The 16,770-nt window shown below is 43.7% G+C and overlaps 1 long non-coding RNA gene across 5 annotated transcripts in view; it reads left to right on the forward strand.

The window, feature by feature from the left end:
* Positions 1-16,770, forward strand: part of LOC140651048 (uncharacterized) — a 39,394-nt gene that overhangs the window by 2,244 nt on the left and 20,380 nt on the right. For 4 of the 5 annotated variants that reach the window (XR_012042235.1, XR_012042238.1, XR_012042239.1 and 1 more), the window contains exon 2: positions 13,319-13,445. This is a non-coding gene — a long non-coding RNA (uncharacterized lncRNA). Of the gene's footprint in view, positions 1-13,318; positions 13,478-16,770 lie in introns of all 5 variants that reach the window. The other variant, XR_012042236.1, reaches the window with a different exon arrangement.

A 16,770-nucleotide genomic window follows, 5' to 3' on the forward strand; every position in this document is an offset into this window, starting at 1 on the left:
CAGCAGTCTCGCACACATGTAACCTGGCAGTTCTGGTGCATTGCACTTCATTTACTTTGGGAGCTGAGGAGTTCCATTTTCCTATTTGTTTTAAATTTAAATAAAGCCTTTTCAAGATAATATAAGTACAAGAGCTAGATATAGATTTTTTCCTAAGTGTCTTTTAACTCAAGTGGGACGAGAAGAGGTAATACCTTTAGTCTAATACCTTATTAGGGTAATTACCACATTTGGAAAACAGACAAGCTTTTGGCAGTGTACAGAAAGCCGCCTTCAGGTCTGCTTAAGGTCTTCAAGTACTTAAGGATGAGGTTTTCTCTTTTTAAGGTTTAAAACAACTGGTATCTTAACTCATTTTTCTAAATAGAAACGTACTGATGGATGTCCAGCATTAAACTTGTTGATAGTTTACATCAAACAGATCCAGGGAGAAGTCATAACAAGTGATTTTTTTTTCTTTTTCTCTGTTGTGACTTTTATTTTGCTTTAAAGTTTACAAACTTGAAATACTGCAATGATCAGAAAGCTACTACACTCAGTATTGTAGACTTCTTCTCACTTCAGGTGAATTCAGACCTCGCTGGTTTGTGTCGGAACAATCACTACAAGAATACCTGACATGGATGCAAGCTCTTTTGCAGACCACAAGTGCTTGTTTCTTCCAACTTCATAACTAATTCTGCCTAAAAACCAAGACAAAATTTGAGTCTAGATTTCCATATCTCCAAATGGTCTCCCAGAATCTGTCGTACGGTATGATTCTCAGGGTTCTTACTGTGGTCCAGTGTTGAAAACAGTGATATTAGGTATATTGTTTCATTAAAGATTGAACAAGTTAAACCTCCACTGTGCCCAGGACATCTCTTCAAAGCTGATAACAGCTGAAGTGGTGTTTAAGGCTTTGTGTAAGCCAGACTTTGCAATGGGATGATTTTTACCTTGAATCCTTCATTATCTCTGTTTTGTTCCCCTCAGTGCTGCTGAAGTGCCTGATTATGAGAGTGACATATAGAAAACACCTACTGCAAGTAAGACTGACAAGATGGTAGTTAGTTAAAAAAACTAATTGAGCAGGGAGTTGTGTCAGATTTTTTGAAAGTACACCTCTCAACAGAAAGCTGATAGGCATATTTTAAAAGTGCTTTCTTTACTTCACAGGCAAATAAACATGTCCACCTGCAAATTTCTTGTAGAGGAAATGCATATCCAGCTTCCTGCAGACATTAATTTTAATGTCTTTAAGTGTTGAGAAAGACACATGAAATCCTGAGGAGTTTAAACTCTCATTGTTGAGTACAACAGTACAAGGTGGCGTACAAGATATTTCACTGGTGCTAACTTAATGACTGCTGCATTTTCCATGTCTGCAGCTGTCTGCTGCTTACTGCAGGGGTAGCCTAAGTTGCCATTTATGAGTTAGAGGCCAGTCCTGTCAGATGCTAACTTCTCCTATAGGAGTCACTGGACACACGACTCTACAGGGGTCGCTGGCTTAGCATCTGGCTAAGGACTGAATCTACAGGGACTAGAGTGAGTCTGTTGTTAAAGCTTCCACTGGGACATTGCTAACCTCACTGAAGAATAAGAAATGCAAAAGGCAGAAGATGGGACGCATCTCTCAGGAAACAAACATTAGCGTTTGTAATACATGAAAATATATTCAGGTCCTCTATTCCTGCTGTAAAATAACATTTTCCTAAGACTGCATACAGAAGTCTTAGAGCTTTAAGGTGAGCCCTCTGATTTCCTTCTTCATATTCCATCCCAGCATTTACTTGCTTTGAAGTTGCACTGTTGCTGGGCTCCCTGTTCTCAAATAGTCATTTCTATACTCCGCCATAGCTTCCATTTGAGTTGCAAACATCTCACCCTAGGCAAAGCTCAGCAAGCAGAGGAGAAAAATCATGAAGCTGAGCACACATAGCTGAAGAGTATGCAGAATTACTTGCTTATTTGTACACAAACAGGAGCAAGGAGTGTATGTGAAATGAGAAGGACTTTGCCTGTGCATCAGAAGAACTGGCTGTATTGTTGACAGTTCTTGCAGGACATACTTGTTACCTCCTATCTTGTCACTAGCAGTGTGTCACCCTTAATGGACTTTACCAGTATCTGAAAACAGAGAGAGCAGAAACAACTTTGCATTCAAAGTGACTCATAGTGCAAATGAAATGGTGCAATAGGGAAATACCCTAAATGGTAGACCTCAGAGATAAAGGAATGTCAAATGCTATGGGTTCTCTTGTTTTTGCATTTGCAGTGTGGCAACCTAGAGAAAACTCAGTCAACTGCAAGACCTCATTGTTAGGTGCTGTACAAACATGTCCATAGCCCTGAAAAGTTTGCAATCAAGTATGCAGAAGAAAGAAGAAGAAGGGAAGCAAAGGCATAGAAAAGTGCTGTGATTTGCCTGTAGAGACGTGGCATCTTGGTGGCAGAACTCATGCCCCATGTCTCAAGTTTGGTGCTGCCTGAACACACACCATTTCCCTCTGGTTAAACTTCACCTCAGGATGGAGAATGAGTTTGAAACACTGCCCTCCAGTGCCTAGGAACAGCAGAAGCACTAAACTAATAACCGTTCATCAATAACCATGAAGTGCTAAAGCAGATCACCACTCATAAAAGCAAAATGGCTAAGGTGGCTGTGACTACTCTCTGACTTGCATTCAAAGTCAAAACCGTTTTGAGAAAATTTTACAGCTCTTCCCATTCATCACTGTCTCTGCTTCAGATAAAAGGGTCTTAGAGGGGTGAACCATCCTTCTTGTCAGACTTCACCTTCCTGAAGGAACTATACTGATAAGAAGAGGAAACACAGTGACCAGTGTGACCTAAGTTAAGGGCTGGAGTGGGCTCACTGTCTTGGCGTAATATAAACCTACACCCTGGTGCAACAGAATGCACACCCTGCTGCCACTCTGTGTTGACCTACAGGGGCCAAAACAGGAGTCAGTTACTTACAAGGCAGCTTAAGCCAGTGGAAAGACCACGCTGAAGTCAAGATTCAAAGCTCTTTGGATTAGTGGCCACAAAGTGGAGTGGTTTCTACCTCAACAGGCAAGTGGGGAGGCTGCCTCACACGAGCTGTCTTGACCAGTAGGCTCATGCACAAGTACAGTGGAAACATGGGGTTTGGCGACAGTGCCAAGAGAGTTGGGAGGCTGGGAAGGCAACCAAACTAGAGCTGTCCATGCTTTCTTGAGAACCCTTCCCAAAGCATGGCTTGCCCCTCAAATAAATACATCAAAGCAACACACAATCTTAATCCCACATGCTGTCACAGTGGTACTTGCCTCTTGCTGTTCTCCACACTGTCTCAAAGCTGGCTGCTCTGCATGGACCATGCCCTGCCCTTCTAGCCACCCAGACTTGTCTTGGAAATGGAAGTTGGACCTACTTCCTCTCAAAGGAGCAAGCACAGTAAGATACAATTGCTATATATTTGACACATTCTCTTCCACTTCTTATATCCTAAATATTGAGGAGGCCTGGAACAACCTTAGCTTGAGTTTGAGGATTAAAATACAATTCAGCTCATAATAAGGGATATCATCCTTTGTAACAGGCTTATGTATGTGTGTTAAAGTGGGCTGAGGAGTTCTTGGGAAATATTACCACTTAGTTGTACTTGCAGACAAGTATTTTGGAGTCATCATGAATGCAATATACAGGTAATTAATAGGTTTGTATGTTTTTTTCCTCTTTCTTTGTATTGGCCTTAAACAGGTCGGTTGTTTGTTTTTTTTTTTAAATAAGAAAGGTGTAGTTACATAAAATCAGCCAGACTGCCACTATGACATCCAGGCCACACATCTTCTAAATAGTATGACAAATGTGTCAAGTTCAGACAAGACCATAGTGTCTTTGAAACTACATACAACCTGAATTACTAATAGGAAAAACAAAGGAAAGCTCTCTTTTTGAACATTTCTTCAAGAAATCACAAGAAGAAAGCTCGTAGGCCTTTCTGAGTCACAAAGTGCTTATAAGACAAGATTATCTCATTTGCAGGCATGATTTTACTGCAGATAACAGGACAGTACATTGTTACAAGGCCTGCTCTCATTCTTCATTCATCTAATCCCATTTTGTATGGAGTAATTCTATCTGCTGCTCTTCAGAAAAATGACCTTTGAATCACACTGCTTTGCTGCTTGGATTGACAGACAGATGGGGCAAATATGGAAAGTTAAATATATAGAAAGAACACTGAGGGCTGTGGAAGGGTATGTGGAAGGAGATTGTCTGTTCCTTTAAGGGTATCTTGTCAAAGAAGCCATAAATAAGAACATACAGAGACAGAAACCTGACTGATAAATGATAAGAGAAGCAGTGATGAGAATACACATGCTCAGTCATACTAATTGGTAAGGATATGTGGAGTGGAAGAATGCTTATTTTTTTGGGTAAGATTATCTGAGTAAGGACCTTGCAAAAATGGCATAAGGAAAGCAAGGGAGAAAAACACAGAGTGATAAAATCTGAGCAATTACCATTACTGAAGATAATAACCAGAAACAAACTAACTGATGGCCTATCAAGAAACCACAGGCAAACTTGGAGCTTTGCAATGGATAAGGATACAGACCTGAGGGTTCAGGATGTTGGAGGGGGTCACTGGGACTCTGCCAGCTGAGGAGGCAATGTGCAGGGGAACAGGGGGCAGGGAGGAACAAAGATGTGGGGTAGACGGACAAGGGTACAAAAGGGGCCGGTCGCCTGTAAACTGTGGCCAGTCACTATGCTTGTCTGGCTGAGCCCTGAGCCTGATCACTGCAGTCTGTCCTGTCTGTTCTTAACTACCTCTCTGTGTTATCTCACACTCTATCCTGTGCATGTGAGTGCTGCAGGGACTCAGTGCCAGCTGCTGGGGGACTGGCATGAGAGGACTGGGTGCCAGCTGCTGGAGTCAGACTGGAGGTGTGGGCAACCCTGACATGTGGTGTTGGCTACTAGAGCGAGTGGGGGGCCTCAGTGCCAGTGACTGGAGTGAGGGGGGTCTTTAACCTCCAGCCACTGGGGTGGGAACAGCGTGTATCCTGAAAACAGCTGCTGGGGGGATCAGTGAGTGAGAGGCTCGGCATTGGCAGCTGGAGTGGGACCATGGGTCACAGCCTGTGTGGCTGGTGCCAGCTGCTGGAGCAGGCGAGTGTTTGTATCTTCCTCAAACCTGCTGTGCGTGGCGGGATGGGGGGTGTATTTGCTGGCAATCTTCAAGGTGGACCAGCTGGCAAGCAGGGGGACCACAGGTCTGGGCTAGGGTATCAGGTGGGCAGAGGGTCCATGCTGGTATCTGGGGGGACCTGCGAGTGTGGGGTGCCTGTGGGACGAGTGTGTGAGTGCTGTGTGTCTGCAGTGAGCACCAAGCTGGACCAGCCAGTGAGCTGGGGACCCATGGAGCGGGTAAGAGAATGTCACTGAGAGGCCGCTGAGCCTGGTGAACCCTACAGATTATAATCTGCTCTGACTATTCCACATAGAGTCTAATGATACTGCAATGAGGCAATTTAGAACAATCAAAAGAGTTGAGGAACTATATGTCCATCACAGCAATGTTAAAGGATCTGGAGCACAAGTGATGTTCTCCTCTATCCTCCCGGCCAGAGGAAGGGGTTCAGGAAGGAGGAGACAAATTGAAAGGTGAATGCCTGGCTGCATGGCTGGTGCCATACTCAAGGTTTTGGCTTCTATGATCATGGATCTACCTTTGGGAAGCCAGAAATGTTGCGAGCTGATGGCATTCACCTGACTAAGTGGGGCAAGAGGGTCTTCACCAACAAGCTGGCCAGACTGGTAAACTTTTAAACTAGGTTTAGTGGGAAAGGAGGTGGAGTTTTGAACAACAAAGAAGAGCTAGGGGCTGCTGATGTATTAGGAACCAACATGGAAACACTTGTGAAATGCCTTAAAGGAATTAGGGCGTGTTTATCTAAAAAGGTGAAGCTGTTGATAGCCCAGGTGAAGTGCCTCTGTACCAGTGCACGCAGTATGGGTAACAAACAGGAAGAGCTGGAAGACACTGTGCAGCTAGAACGCTGTGGTCTGATTGCTATCACTGAAATGAGGACGGATGAGTTGCATGACTGGAGCACTGCAATCAATGGGTATAAACTGTTCAGAAGGGACAGGCAAGGAAGGAGGGGCAGGGGTTTGCCACCTATGTAAAAAAATGGATTGATTGCCTGTCATTTGGCCTGTCATTGTAAAAGAGCAACGAACAAGTTGAGATCTTATGGATAAAAATTGGGGGCCAAGCCAACAAAGGAAAGCTTGTGGCTGGTGTTTACTATAGGCCACCAGATCAAGGGGAGGATGTTAACAAAGTATTCTTACTTCAGCTACGGGAGGCATCACACTCACAGGCTCTGATCCTGCTGGTGGACTGCGACCACCCTGACATCTGCTGGAAAAGCAGCACAGCAAGCTGTAAGCAGTCCAGGAGGCTCTTGGAGTGCATTGAGGATAATTTCTTAATCCGGGTGATAGACAGCCCAACCAGAGGAGAAGCATTACCAGAATCATAAGAATAAGAAAGGCTTCTGCAGGTACGTTGGCCAGAAAAGGAACACAAAAGAAAACATAAGCCCTTGATGTATAAGGCAGGAGAACTGGTGATAACTGACACAGAAAAGGCTGAGGAGCTCAAAAATTTTTTTGCCTCAATTTCCAATGGTAAACTCTCTTCCCACGTCTTTCAAGCCCTTGAATCTCAAGGCAGGGACTGGGGGAATGAAGTCCCTCGCATCGTATGAGAAGATAAGGTTTGAGACCACCTGAGGAACCTGAACACACACAAGTCCATGGGACCTGACAAGATGCATCTCAGAGTCCTGAGGGAACAGCAGATGTAGTTGCTAAGCCACTGTCTGTCAGTCATGGCAATCAGGTGAAGTCCCCAGTGACTGGACAAAGGGAAACATCCTGCCCATTTTTAAAAGGGTAAAAAGGAGGACCCTGGGAACTACCAACCAGTCAGCCTCACCTCCATGCCCAGTAAGATTATGGAACAGATCCTCTTGGAAGCTATGTTGAAACATATGGAAGACAGGAAGGTGATTAGAGACAGCCAGCATGGCTTCACGAAGGGCAAATTGTGTCTGACTAATCTGGTGGCCTTCTACAATGGAGTGATTGCATCTGTGGACAAGGGAAGAGCTACAGATGTCATCTACCTCGACTTCTGTAAAGCTTCTGATACGGTCCCCCACAAAATTCTTACCTCTAAATTGGAGAGATACAGATTTGATGGTTGGCCTGTTAGATGGATAAGGAACTGGCTGGGCGGCCATGTCCAAAGAGTTACAGTCAATGGCTCAATGTCCAAGTGAAAACCAGTAATAGTGTCCCTCAAGGGTCCATATTGGAACCAGTACTATTTGATATCTTCGTCACTGACATAGACAGTGGGATTGAGTGCACCCTCAGCAAGTTTGTGGATGACACTAAGCTGAGTGGTGTGGTTGATACACTTGGTGGAAGGGATGCCATCCAGAGGGACCTTTACAGGCTTGAGTGGGCCCATGTGAACGTTATGAAGTTCAACAGGAACAAGTAGAAGGTCTTGTACCTGGGTTGGAGCAATCCCCAATAGCAATACAGACTGGCAGATGAATGGATTGAGAGGAGCCCTGCGGAGAGGGACTTGGGAATACTGGTGGATGAAAAATTTTATATCAGCTGGCAGTGTGCACTTGCAGTCCAGAAAGCCATCCGTATCCTGGGTTGCATAAAAAGAAGCGTGGCCAGCAGGTCGAGGGAGGTGATTCTGTCCCTCTATTCTGCTCTCATGAGACCCCACCTGTAGTACTGCATCCAGCTCTGGGGTCCTCAGTACAAGAAAGACCTGGACCTGTTAGAGTGGGTCCAGAGGAGGGCCACGAAAATGATCAGAGGGCTGGAAGACATGATGACCTCTCTGATGAAGAAAGGCTGGGAGTGTTGGCGTTGTTAAGCCTAGAGAAGAGAAGGCTCTGGGCAGACCTTATTGTGACCTTTCAATATATAAAGGGGGAAGTGGAGAGGGAGGTGCTAGTCTCTTCTTCATGGTATCCAGCGATAGGATGTGTGGGAATAGTTCAAAGATGCGTCAGAGGAGGTTCAGCCTTGATGTTCCAAAACATTTATTTACCAAGAGGGTGGTCAAACACTGGAACAGGCTTCCTAGAGAGGTGGTCAATGCCCCAGGCCTGACAGAGTTTGAGGCATTTGGACAATGGCCTTAGTAATATGCTTTAACTTTTAGTCAGCCCGGAGGTGGTCAGGCAGATGGACTCGATGATCATTCAGTCCCTTCCAATTGAACTGTTCTGTTCTGTTCTATTCTATTCTATTCTACTCCAATTTCAGGGGGAAGTCTTCCAGTGCTTTCACTTATCTCTAGAAAACCTCTGATGTTGGCACAAATTAATTTTGTCTCTAGCAGAGAGTTCTCCATTGTCCATGTAATGGAGCTATCAACACTGGACTTCTTTTGGAGCTTCAGATGAATTTTTGGAGATCCTGTTACCACAGGACATTGTATGCCTTGAAAATAAGTAATATTGTCCCTTTGGAATGCCACCACAGGAGTGAAGGACTGATTGGATAGACTTTCATAGTCTATTTGGCTGAACTGACCTGCTGCTCTCTGTAGAAACAGATGGGCTTCTACTCAGTTTTACTCTACTGGTGTTACTGAGACACCTGAACAGGACTCCTGTCATGAGCAGAGCAAATAATTCATCTTTAAATGAATAGAGAGAGCTCTTCTTTTAGCTCATCTTAAGCTACCCTAAATGTATACTACATGTCAATAATATCTATTTTTCTGTTGTCCGCTGCCTGAGTGCTGCAAGACTGCCTCATTGTAGAGAGATAACTCTTGCATATAATGTCTCAACGCCTGCCTCTGTGAGGCTGACTGAGAGGTCCAAAGTCTCCCAGATAGCAGGACTGAGAGCAGCCCCTTGGTTGTTGCAGGTCTCACCAGAGACCCAATGTTGCCTACAGAGCAGAGGATGTCAAGCTCACTTCCGTTACCATGCATTCTACCATGTGCATTGTGTGCACTTGCACACTATCCCAGAAGAGAGGCTAGACTCCCAAGTTATTTGTTGGATTAAAATAAAATCTGACAATTACAAGATGGCTTGTTCACCTGTTTCTCTTTCAAGAACTGGTTCTGCGGAGCAGCAGAGGAAAAGTCACATTCCCAAACTCCCAGCTACACTTCCTCAGGCTTCAGAGTCTAACGGGTGATTCAAGCCAGCTTTTGCATGGGACTGTGAAAGCAGGAAGGAAAGACATGAGATGGAGGCAATTTTATCTTCTCAATTCTCATGAGTTAAAAGCAGTTATTATAAAATGAGTCCTGAACAGGGAATTCAGCCAACTGATAAATTGCAGCATGTGCCTGGTGTTGGTAGCTCATCCATTTGATTTCTAACAATAATTTCCTAGACCTGTGGCACCCTTTTTATGTCACCCTTTTTAATGCTCCTAGTGATGTGTCACATGACTCTGAGCAAGTGACATGGGTAGGCACCAAATTTTGTCCAGGGAATTCCTTTGCCCTTCTTTAAGCTCACTAGCCTCAGTGCTTCTCTTTGCTTCTTTCAATGAGAGCTGGAGGTGCCCCTTAATGACCCTGCTGTCTACACCTATAAGTTCCGCTTTTTAGCAAAGGTGTGAACTAAATGTGGCAGCAACACTAATGTTGTTCTCAAAGCTGTTGGTTCTGGAGAACAGAGTGGGAAGCTCAGTCCTGAATCACTCTTCCCTTCTTTCTGTCCCTTAAGTATTGAGGAGTTTCAACACAGAGCCTTTGTGTGGAAGAGCAACCACATACTTGGAACCACATATTTGTCTGAAGACACCCATGGCAGGACCTTTTTGCACTTGCATTTTTTCCCATTGATCCTTTTCTGTCCTGTAGTACCTGGCTTCTCAGAGAGCTCTCCAAGGAAATGATGACTGCTTAAGAGCCACCTCTTTTCTCATATGTTTTCTGCCCTCTGAATGGTATTTTTGGACGGTGCAAGCAATTTACCTTCCAATTCTCTCAAGGGGCAGGGCTGGGACTGCTTCTTACTTTCACACTCCAGGGAAGACACTATCTTATGAATTACAGAATTCATAAGAATTACAGAATTAATATTGGAATTAAGCTGCAGGGCATGTCATTCCCCTTCCTCCTCTTCATTATCACACTGGAGAATGTACCTGTATTTGCTACATTTTCATCTTTGCCTGAGAAAGCAAAAAGGCAGTTTATTGTTAAGGGGGGGTACAGACTACACCTATCAATGTCTGAACTGACACCACCAGGTTTCTCTAGTTCATAGCACGTGCACAATCATGATGTTGTTAGCACCAGCCGCAAATCCAGAGAGACAGCACAAGAGAATACTTCAGCTGCATTTTTGTAGCTGTTGTATTTCCTGCTTTGGGGCTGAGGCCATTCTCTTATCGTTAAACTTGTCCTGGGGACAGATGAGTCCACATCTGCTAAGTGTTCTCCTCCTCTTCCCCTGGTAGGTCTATTGGTACCCACTATCTATAGATAGCACAATGGATAGTGCAAACAGTGGTTAGATGTAGCTAAAAACTAAAAGCCTAGCTTTGTCTTTGCTACATTAGCTGTAGACACAGCTATGCAGTTTCTGCTAGGAAGGGAAGGAAGGGGGAGGTTGAAAGGAAATTTATAGTTTGCTCAAGGTTTGCACCACCTTACTACATGGGGAGACGCAAGACCCTGGCCTTGTCCACTTTCCCTTGCATTCCACATGAGCAGCAGCAGGCAAGTAGGGCTGTGCTCTCCTGTCTGCTTGCTCCCTCCTACCCCGGAAGTGGGCAACCCTTTCCATCACCACGATTTGGGGTGGCAGGGGGATGTTCCTATTCTCTCTTTCTTCAGCTCCAGTTACCTTAATGCAGCTAACAAAATTGAAGAGCCTTGTGTTACACTGTCACATCCGCCTGCTGTAACTGATTTGCAAGGCTGTGACAAGTTTATATATGCCTGGTATATAACTGCTCTGACAGAGTCCTCTGTCACAATTGCTAAACATTTCTTTTAATACCTGAAGTACCGAGCTCTGAGATGTGGATACAGGACTTCACTCTTGCACAGATGATACCACCATCAGCTATGAACATTATACAGTGCCTTCTAATGGTACGTGGGAGTGCTCTGCGCTACTTCTGAGGAATCCCAGGGTGTCATCTTGATGGTGTTAGTAGAAGGCAGTACACATCACCCATCCATTCCAAATTAGTCATAGGCTTACCAAATACAAGCTTGTTTATTTCACTGGAGTCCTCTACTATGTTTCCTCCTGTAAGTTTGCATCATTCATGATGGCCAGTAGAGATATATAATTTTATACTACAGAAATTTAGCACAATTGTATGCTTGTTCTTTTTCCAAACATTTTAAAGACACACCACATCCAATAACTAAAATTTACAAAGGGAGACATTCCTAAATGGAAGCAGATTTCGCTTCTGAGGTTCTGCCAAGCAGTTATTAACACTAGTGAGAAAAGAAATAGCAGCTTATAAGAAATTCCCTGATAGTGTTTAATAGTACCCATGTTTCATATGTGTGTTTTGGTGATAGTGTTCAGCAATGTCTGAGAAATCTCCAAAATAAAACAGAAACACGTACTTTAGCAGGTAAAGTAACTCTTCTGCAATAAGTTTTGATTTGTACAGAAAAAGTATGCAGTTCAAATGAGTATGTGAAATACAAAGGGGGGGGACACAGTGCAGGCAGAAGGACAGGCGGTTTCATCACATGTTTTACTTTATCACTGTGAGGATGTTTTTCCTCCTTATAGTTGCTGCTCTGGAATAAGCCTGATTGATAGAGTCATGCTCTACACAAATTACAAGATTTTTGCCCTGTGATAGCACAGGCTTCCCACAAGAAACCCAGATAAAACAACTTCAGTCATCCTAAATTTCTGATACACTAGTCTTCAGCTGTATTAAAACTCACACTGAAGAGGAATGTTGTGAAGCTCTTCCAAATTATGATGAAGAATGTGACACTGTTTGGAGTAGATAATACAGCTTTATCCCACATTGTAAAACACAGTGCATCTGTCCCACTGCTTCTGAACAAGTGGTAGCAGAAATATGGACCAGCTTTTAAATGACAATTAGACATGATGGTCAATATTTAAACCCCATATGAAGCTGCATAATTGTCATAGCTACTGAGCAATGGTAGCAGAGTGCAGTCAGACCGACTAGAACACCACACTGAAGAAAAGTAGGCCTGTTATTGCAATGTTGAAATGCACATTTAAAAGCTAAGACCAATATGGGACACTGTATACTCTCAAATTGAAGAACTGGAAACCTTAATAACCAGATATGAAAAAGTTATTACGTACCAAAACCAAGTGACTATTGCTATCAAAGATGATACTGGCCAGATTGTCAGAATTGCAACAGAAATTGAACTGCTGGATGTCATTGGTGTGACATTTTTATGGGATACACACCATCTGCAACTGGCATATTGCATCTTATTTTACATCCTGTGATCATTGTATTATTGTGTTCTGTTTTATTAGATTTTTTATTATTATGCTTGTATATCTGTGTTTATCACTTATCTCACCATTTACCATCGTTACCTGATTACAAACTGTGAAGACAGAGTTCAGTGAAAGTACTCAAAACTTTCCCCTACCCTATCCCCAGCAAGGCAAGAGTAACAGTACCTCCAGTCACCAATATAATGGGGTGGAGTGTGACTATTCACTCAACTCTGCTCAGATGTTGACTAACACACAGCTCATGCTAAGGCCTGATGTATGCTGGGAGCAGCACCATTAGGTCAAAGTGAGGGCAACACATAGGTCGGACACAATGGCCAGAAAGCGCTAAAGGTCATTATGTAGCCACTATCACCTGCAGCTTGCTGTCTCCTGCAGTCATGTGTTAGACTAGTCTGTACAAAGGGTATTCAGTCCTTGTTTGTCATGTTTGCTTGTTTTCTTTCCTAATGAGCTCATAAAATAAAGTTTAATTTACAGAGTATGTTGTCCTGTAAATTTGAGAGATCCAAATGGACCAGGAGACTGGACACCTTGGTCTTCAGGCATTAATGAGACATTTGCTTAAAACAGTGACTAACCTGGTATTGACCACAAATCTCAATACATGTAAAAGACCACGTTAGGGTCATTCCTGAGAAGGTGGAAGTCTGCTACCCAGTGTGCACCAACATCCTCCAACTTTGCTGTTTTGAGGCTTATACAGGCATCAAATGTATTCAGGTATAGCCACTATCTAATCTGTAGTTCTCTGTCTTGTTCTACAGGCTACACTACTCCAGCCATCCTACCTGTCTTTCTCTCACTCATGCTGGCACTGCTCTGTTCAGAGGTGCAGTTCTTCTCCCTTTGTGGAAGAATTTATCACCAGGAACATGTTCAGCATACTTCATTGTAAGTAGCCACCTGGAATAAGCAAGATAGAGGTAAATATGATTTATGTCATGTTTATGTCAGGCATTCCACATCCTGCCAGAAGTCCCCAGTGTCTGAAATGCCAGGGGAATATGTGGCTGTTGCCACCATGCTTACCTTGGAAAGACTATATATCCTGTTTGGAAAATGCTCTGGGCAGCACCTGCCAAGCTCAAATGGACACAGCAACAGGCACCTGCATAAGATGGCTCTGTGACTGGGAGTAACAGTTCCTGCAAGCACAGGACTTCCCACAAAGCCTCCAGCAAGAGAGACTTCTAGCAAGCTCCAGGTAGATCTGCCTAAGTAAGTGGAAGAAGTGGGCAGGACTGCTTTACCCTTTGAGCAAGAGCAGCAGAGCTGCACACAGGCAGAGTAGAGTAGCTCCCTACTGTTGTGAGCTAATTGTAAGTTTGTCTCTCTCTCTCCCCCCAGGCAGCAGAAAACTATAAGGCAGAGAGGTGTCATATAGTCACACTGCCTGCTAAGTACACTCTTGTGCAGTTTCTTGTCCTCAGAGTGAGCATGTATGCATCACTGAGACTACTGAACACACTGCAGCTGTGTCCAACAGTACTGCATAGATATATAGAAGTATGAGATTCCTGTCCATGGTCAATGAATCTAATAATAAAAATGGTGCTTAACGTCTATGTTAGAGAAAGCAACATCCAAAAAATGGGAAATTTGCATATGAGAGAGACAGGAACTAGGTTTGCAATGACCTTGTCCCCATGATTTCAAGCCACCACTCATGAAGATGAAGTCAGATCCACCGATTTTTCCCCCAGCTGGGGGATTCCACTCTACAGGAGGATGTGGAGTAGCAATCACTAATGCTTTACCTGGTCAAGAATAGCCCATGTTCTTTGTGAAGGCTGCAGGAGCAGGTCAGCTGGAGACCCATTAGTCCAGAATCCTTTTTTTGATACTACTAAGCACCAACTGTGGCAAGGGTGAAAATCATCCCACCAGGTCTGATGCTCATGTCTAAAGGACAGAAACTGTGTCCCAGAGCACAAAGTTCAATATCTCTTCCCCAACTTTTAATAGCATCATTCATTATATTAATTGACATAGCAGCCAGATAGAAATAACCTGTTTTTATACAAAAAGGGAATGAGGAGGAGTAGAAAGACACTCTACACTGTGTAAAATATTGTGATAGTTTGTTATTTTTAATAACATTCATACCTCTTTACAATAACATTTATGTGAGTATAAAGGTGTCCTCTTCAACTAGGAAGAATGTTTTCAGAACATAAAGCCCTATAGTTTTGCCATAGTGTTGCCCCAACATTTGCCATAGTTATCAGTATTAGTTGAAAAATTAATCTAATTTTATGGAAGTATTGTACTGTTACAGTGGTTAATAAGTAAGATGAAAATAATTCCAATTTGTGAAGATCCATTCTATTGAAGGGCAATGACATTTAGCAGTACAGTACCACTCTGTAGGAGTACTGAGGTAATGTTACTGTAGTGTATGATTGATTTGAAACATTTGGCCTTTAATCTGTTAAGTAGTTTAACGAGGGGGAGAAGTATCTCTTAAATTAAACAGGATTATCTTTACTTTATTGATATGTTTCATAAGGAGTTATGAAGGTTTTTGTATGCGAGGATTCCAGGTCCTGAAATATGTCTGATGAGGACTGATATCAGCCTGCACTGGTGATAGGGAGCTTTCTGACATGATTATCACCAGTGCACAGATTATGCATGTTTGTGCCTGCTGTGGACACTTGTCTACCAAGAGCTGGACCTCAGTGCCTTCTCACAGTGGAGCTACATTGACTCTAGTTGTGCGGAATCAGGGCCTAAGACCATGTGTTAATTTCATTCAGGTCACTGAATGGCTGGCAAATGGTAGACTGACCTGAAGCTTAAAGGCTCTCTACCTTGTATCAAGCTCCATCAGCTGTCCAGGCTCCAGTTTGAGCCGAATGCTACTATTTTATGCATGTAAGGCCCACGTATTTGCCCTGCATACAGTGACCTCTCCATCCCAGCCATGATGTGAACAAGCAGAGAGGCTCCAATCCAAAGAGATAATGTAATTCATATCTCTGACCTCAGGGTATGCCAATGTCTGTACTATGAAACAGCTGACTTTCCTTACAAGTATTTTTGCTAGATGGTAACTGTCAGATGCAGGGACCTTGTGTGGTTTTGGCTGGGATAGAGTTAGTTCTCTTCATAGCAGCTAGTATGGGGCTATGTTTTGGATTTGTGCTGAAAACAGTGTTGATAATACAGGGATGTTTTCATTATTGCTGAGCAGTGCTTACACAGAGTCAAGACCTCTTCTGCTTCTCACACCACCCCACCAGCGAGTAGCCTGGGGGTGCACAAGAAGGTGGAAGGGGATAGAGCCAGGACAGCTGACTCCAACTGTCCAAAGGGATATTCTATACCATATGACGTCATGATCAGAAATAAAAAGCTGGGGGAAAAAGGAGGAAGGGGGTGACTTTTGGAGTTTGCCTTCCCAAGTCACTGTTACGCATGATGGAGCCCTGCTTTCCTGGAGATGGCTGAACACCTGCCTGCCGATGGGAAGTAGTGAGTGAATTCCTTGTTTTGTTTTGCTCTGCTTGTGTGTGTGGCTTTTGCTTTACCTATTAAACTGTCTTTATCTCAACCCCTGAGTTTTCTCACTTTTACTGTTCTGATTCTCTCCCCCATCCTGCTGGGTGGGAATGACTGAGTGGCTTTGTGGTGCTTCGTTGCTGGCTGGGGTTAAACCACAACAGACCTCTAGCTGGAAAACACAGTCAACTCATGCACCTACTTTTTTTTTGTAGCATTGGTGAGGCAGAGTTATGGGAACACTCCTCCACTGACACTGACAGAGCAAGCTGTGCTCTAGCCACTCTGCTGCCTGCCTGGGAGCTGCAGAATGCAGTGCTGGCAAAAGTGCTAGCACAGCAATAGCAATTGTAGCCCAGTTTGAGCCCTGTGTGGCTCTATGCACTGTCTTTGCAGCCTTGCCAGGAAAGAAAAGCTTGTACCACATGATGCACTGAAACCAGTAGCAGTTTGACACTTCTCCGCTTTAGAACCTGAACTTCAGAAGAATATAAAACTTCAGGATTCTTGCTTTACCAGTGTGAATCCAATCAGTTGAGTAGGAAGTGTGACTGATTTTCTGTATGTCTGTTGTGTTAGTAAATTAGATTAAAGTTACAGGGGACCCATCCTCTTTCCCTCATTTTTTGCCTTTAGAAACTGGTAATTGGACAGGATAGGCCTGGGTCTGACTCAGCTGGGTAGCTCCCATATCTTTTTCTTCCCCTCACAT

The sequence above is a fragment of the Ciconia boyciana genome, chromosome 4, assembly GCF_034638445.1.
Source record: "Ciconia boyciana chromosome 4, ASM3463844v1, whole genome shotgun sequence".
Classification (NCBI taxonomy): domain Eukaryota; kingdom Metazoa; phylum Chordata; class Aves; order Ciconiiformes; family Ciconiidae; genus Ciconia; species Ciconia boyciana.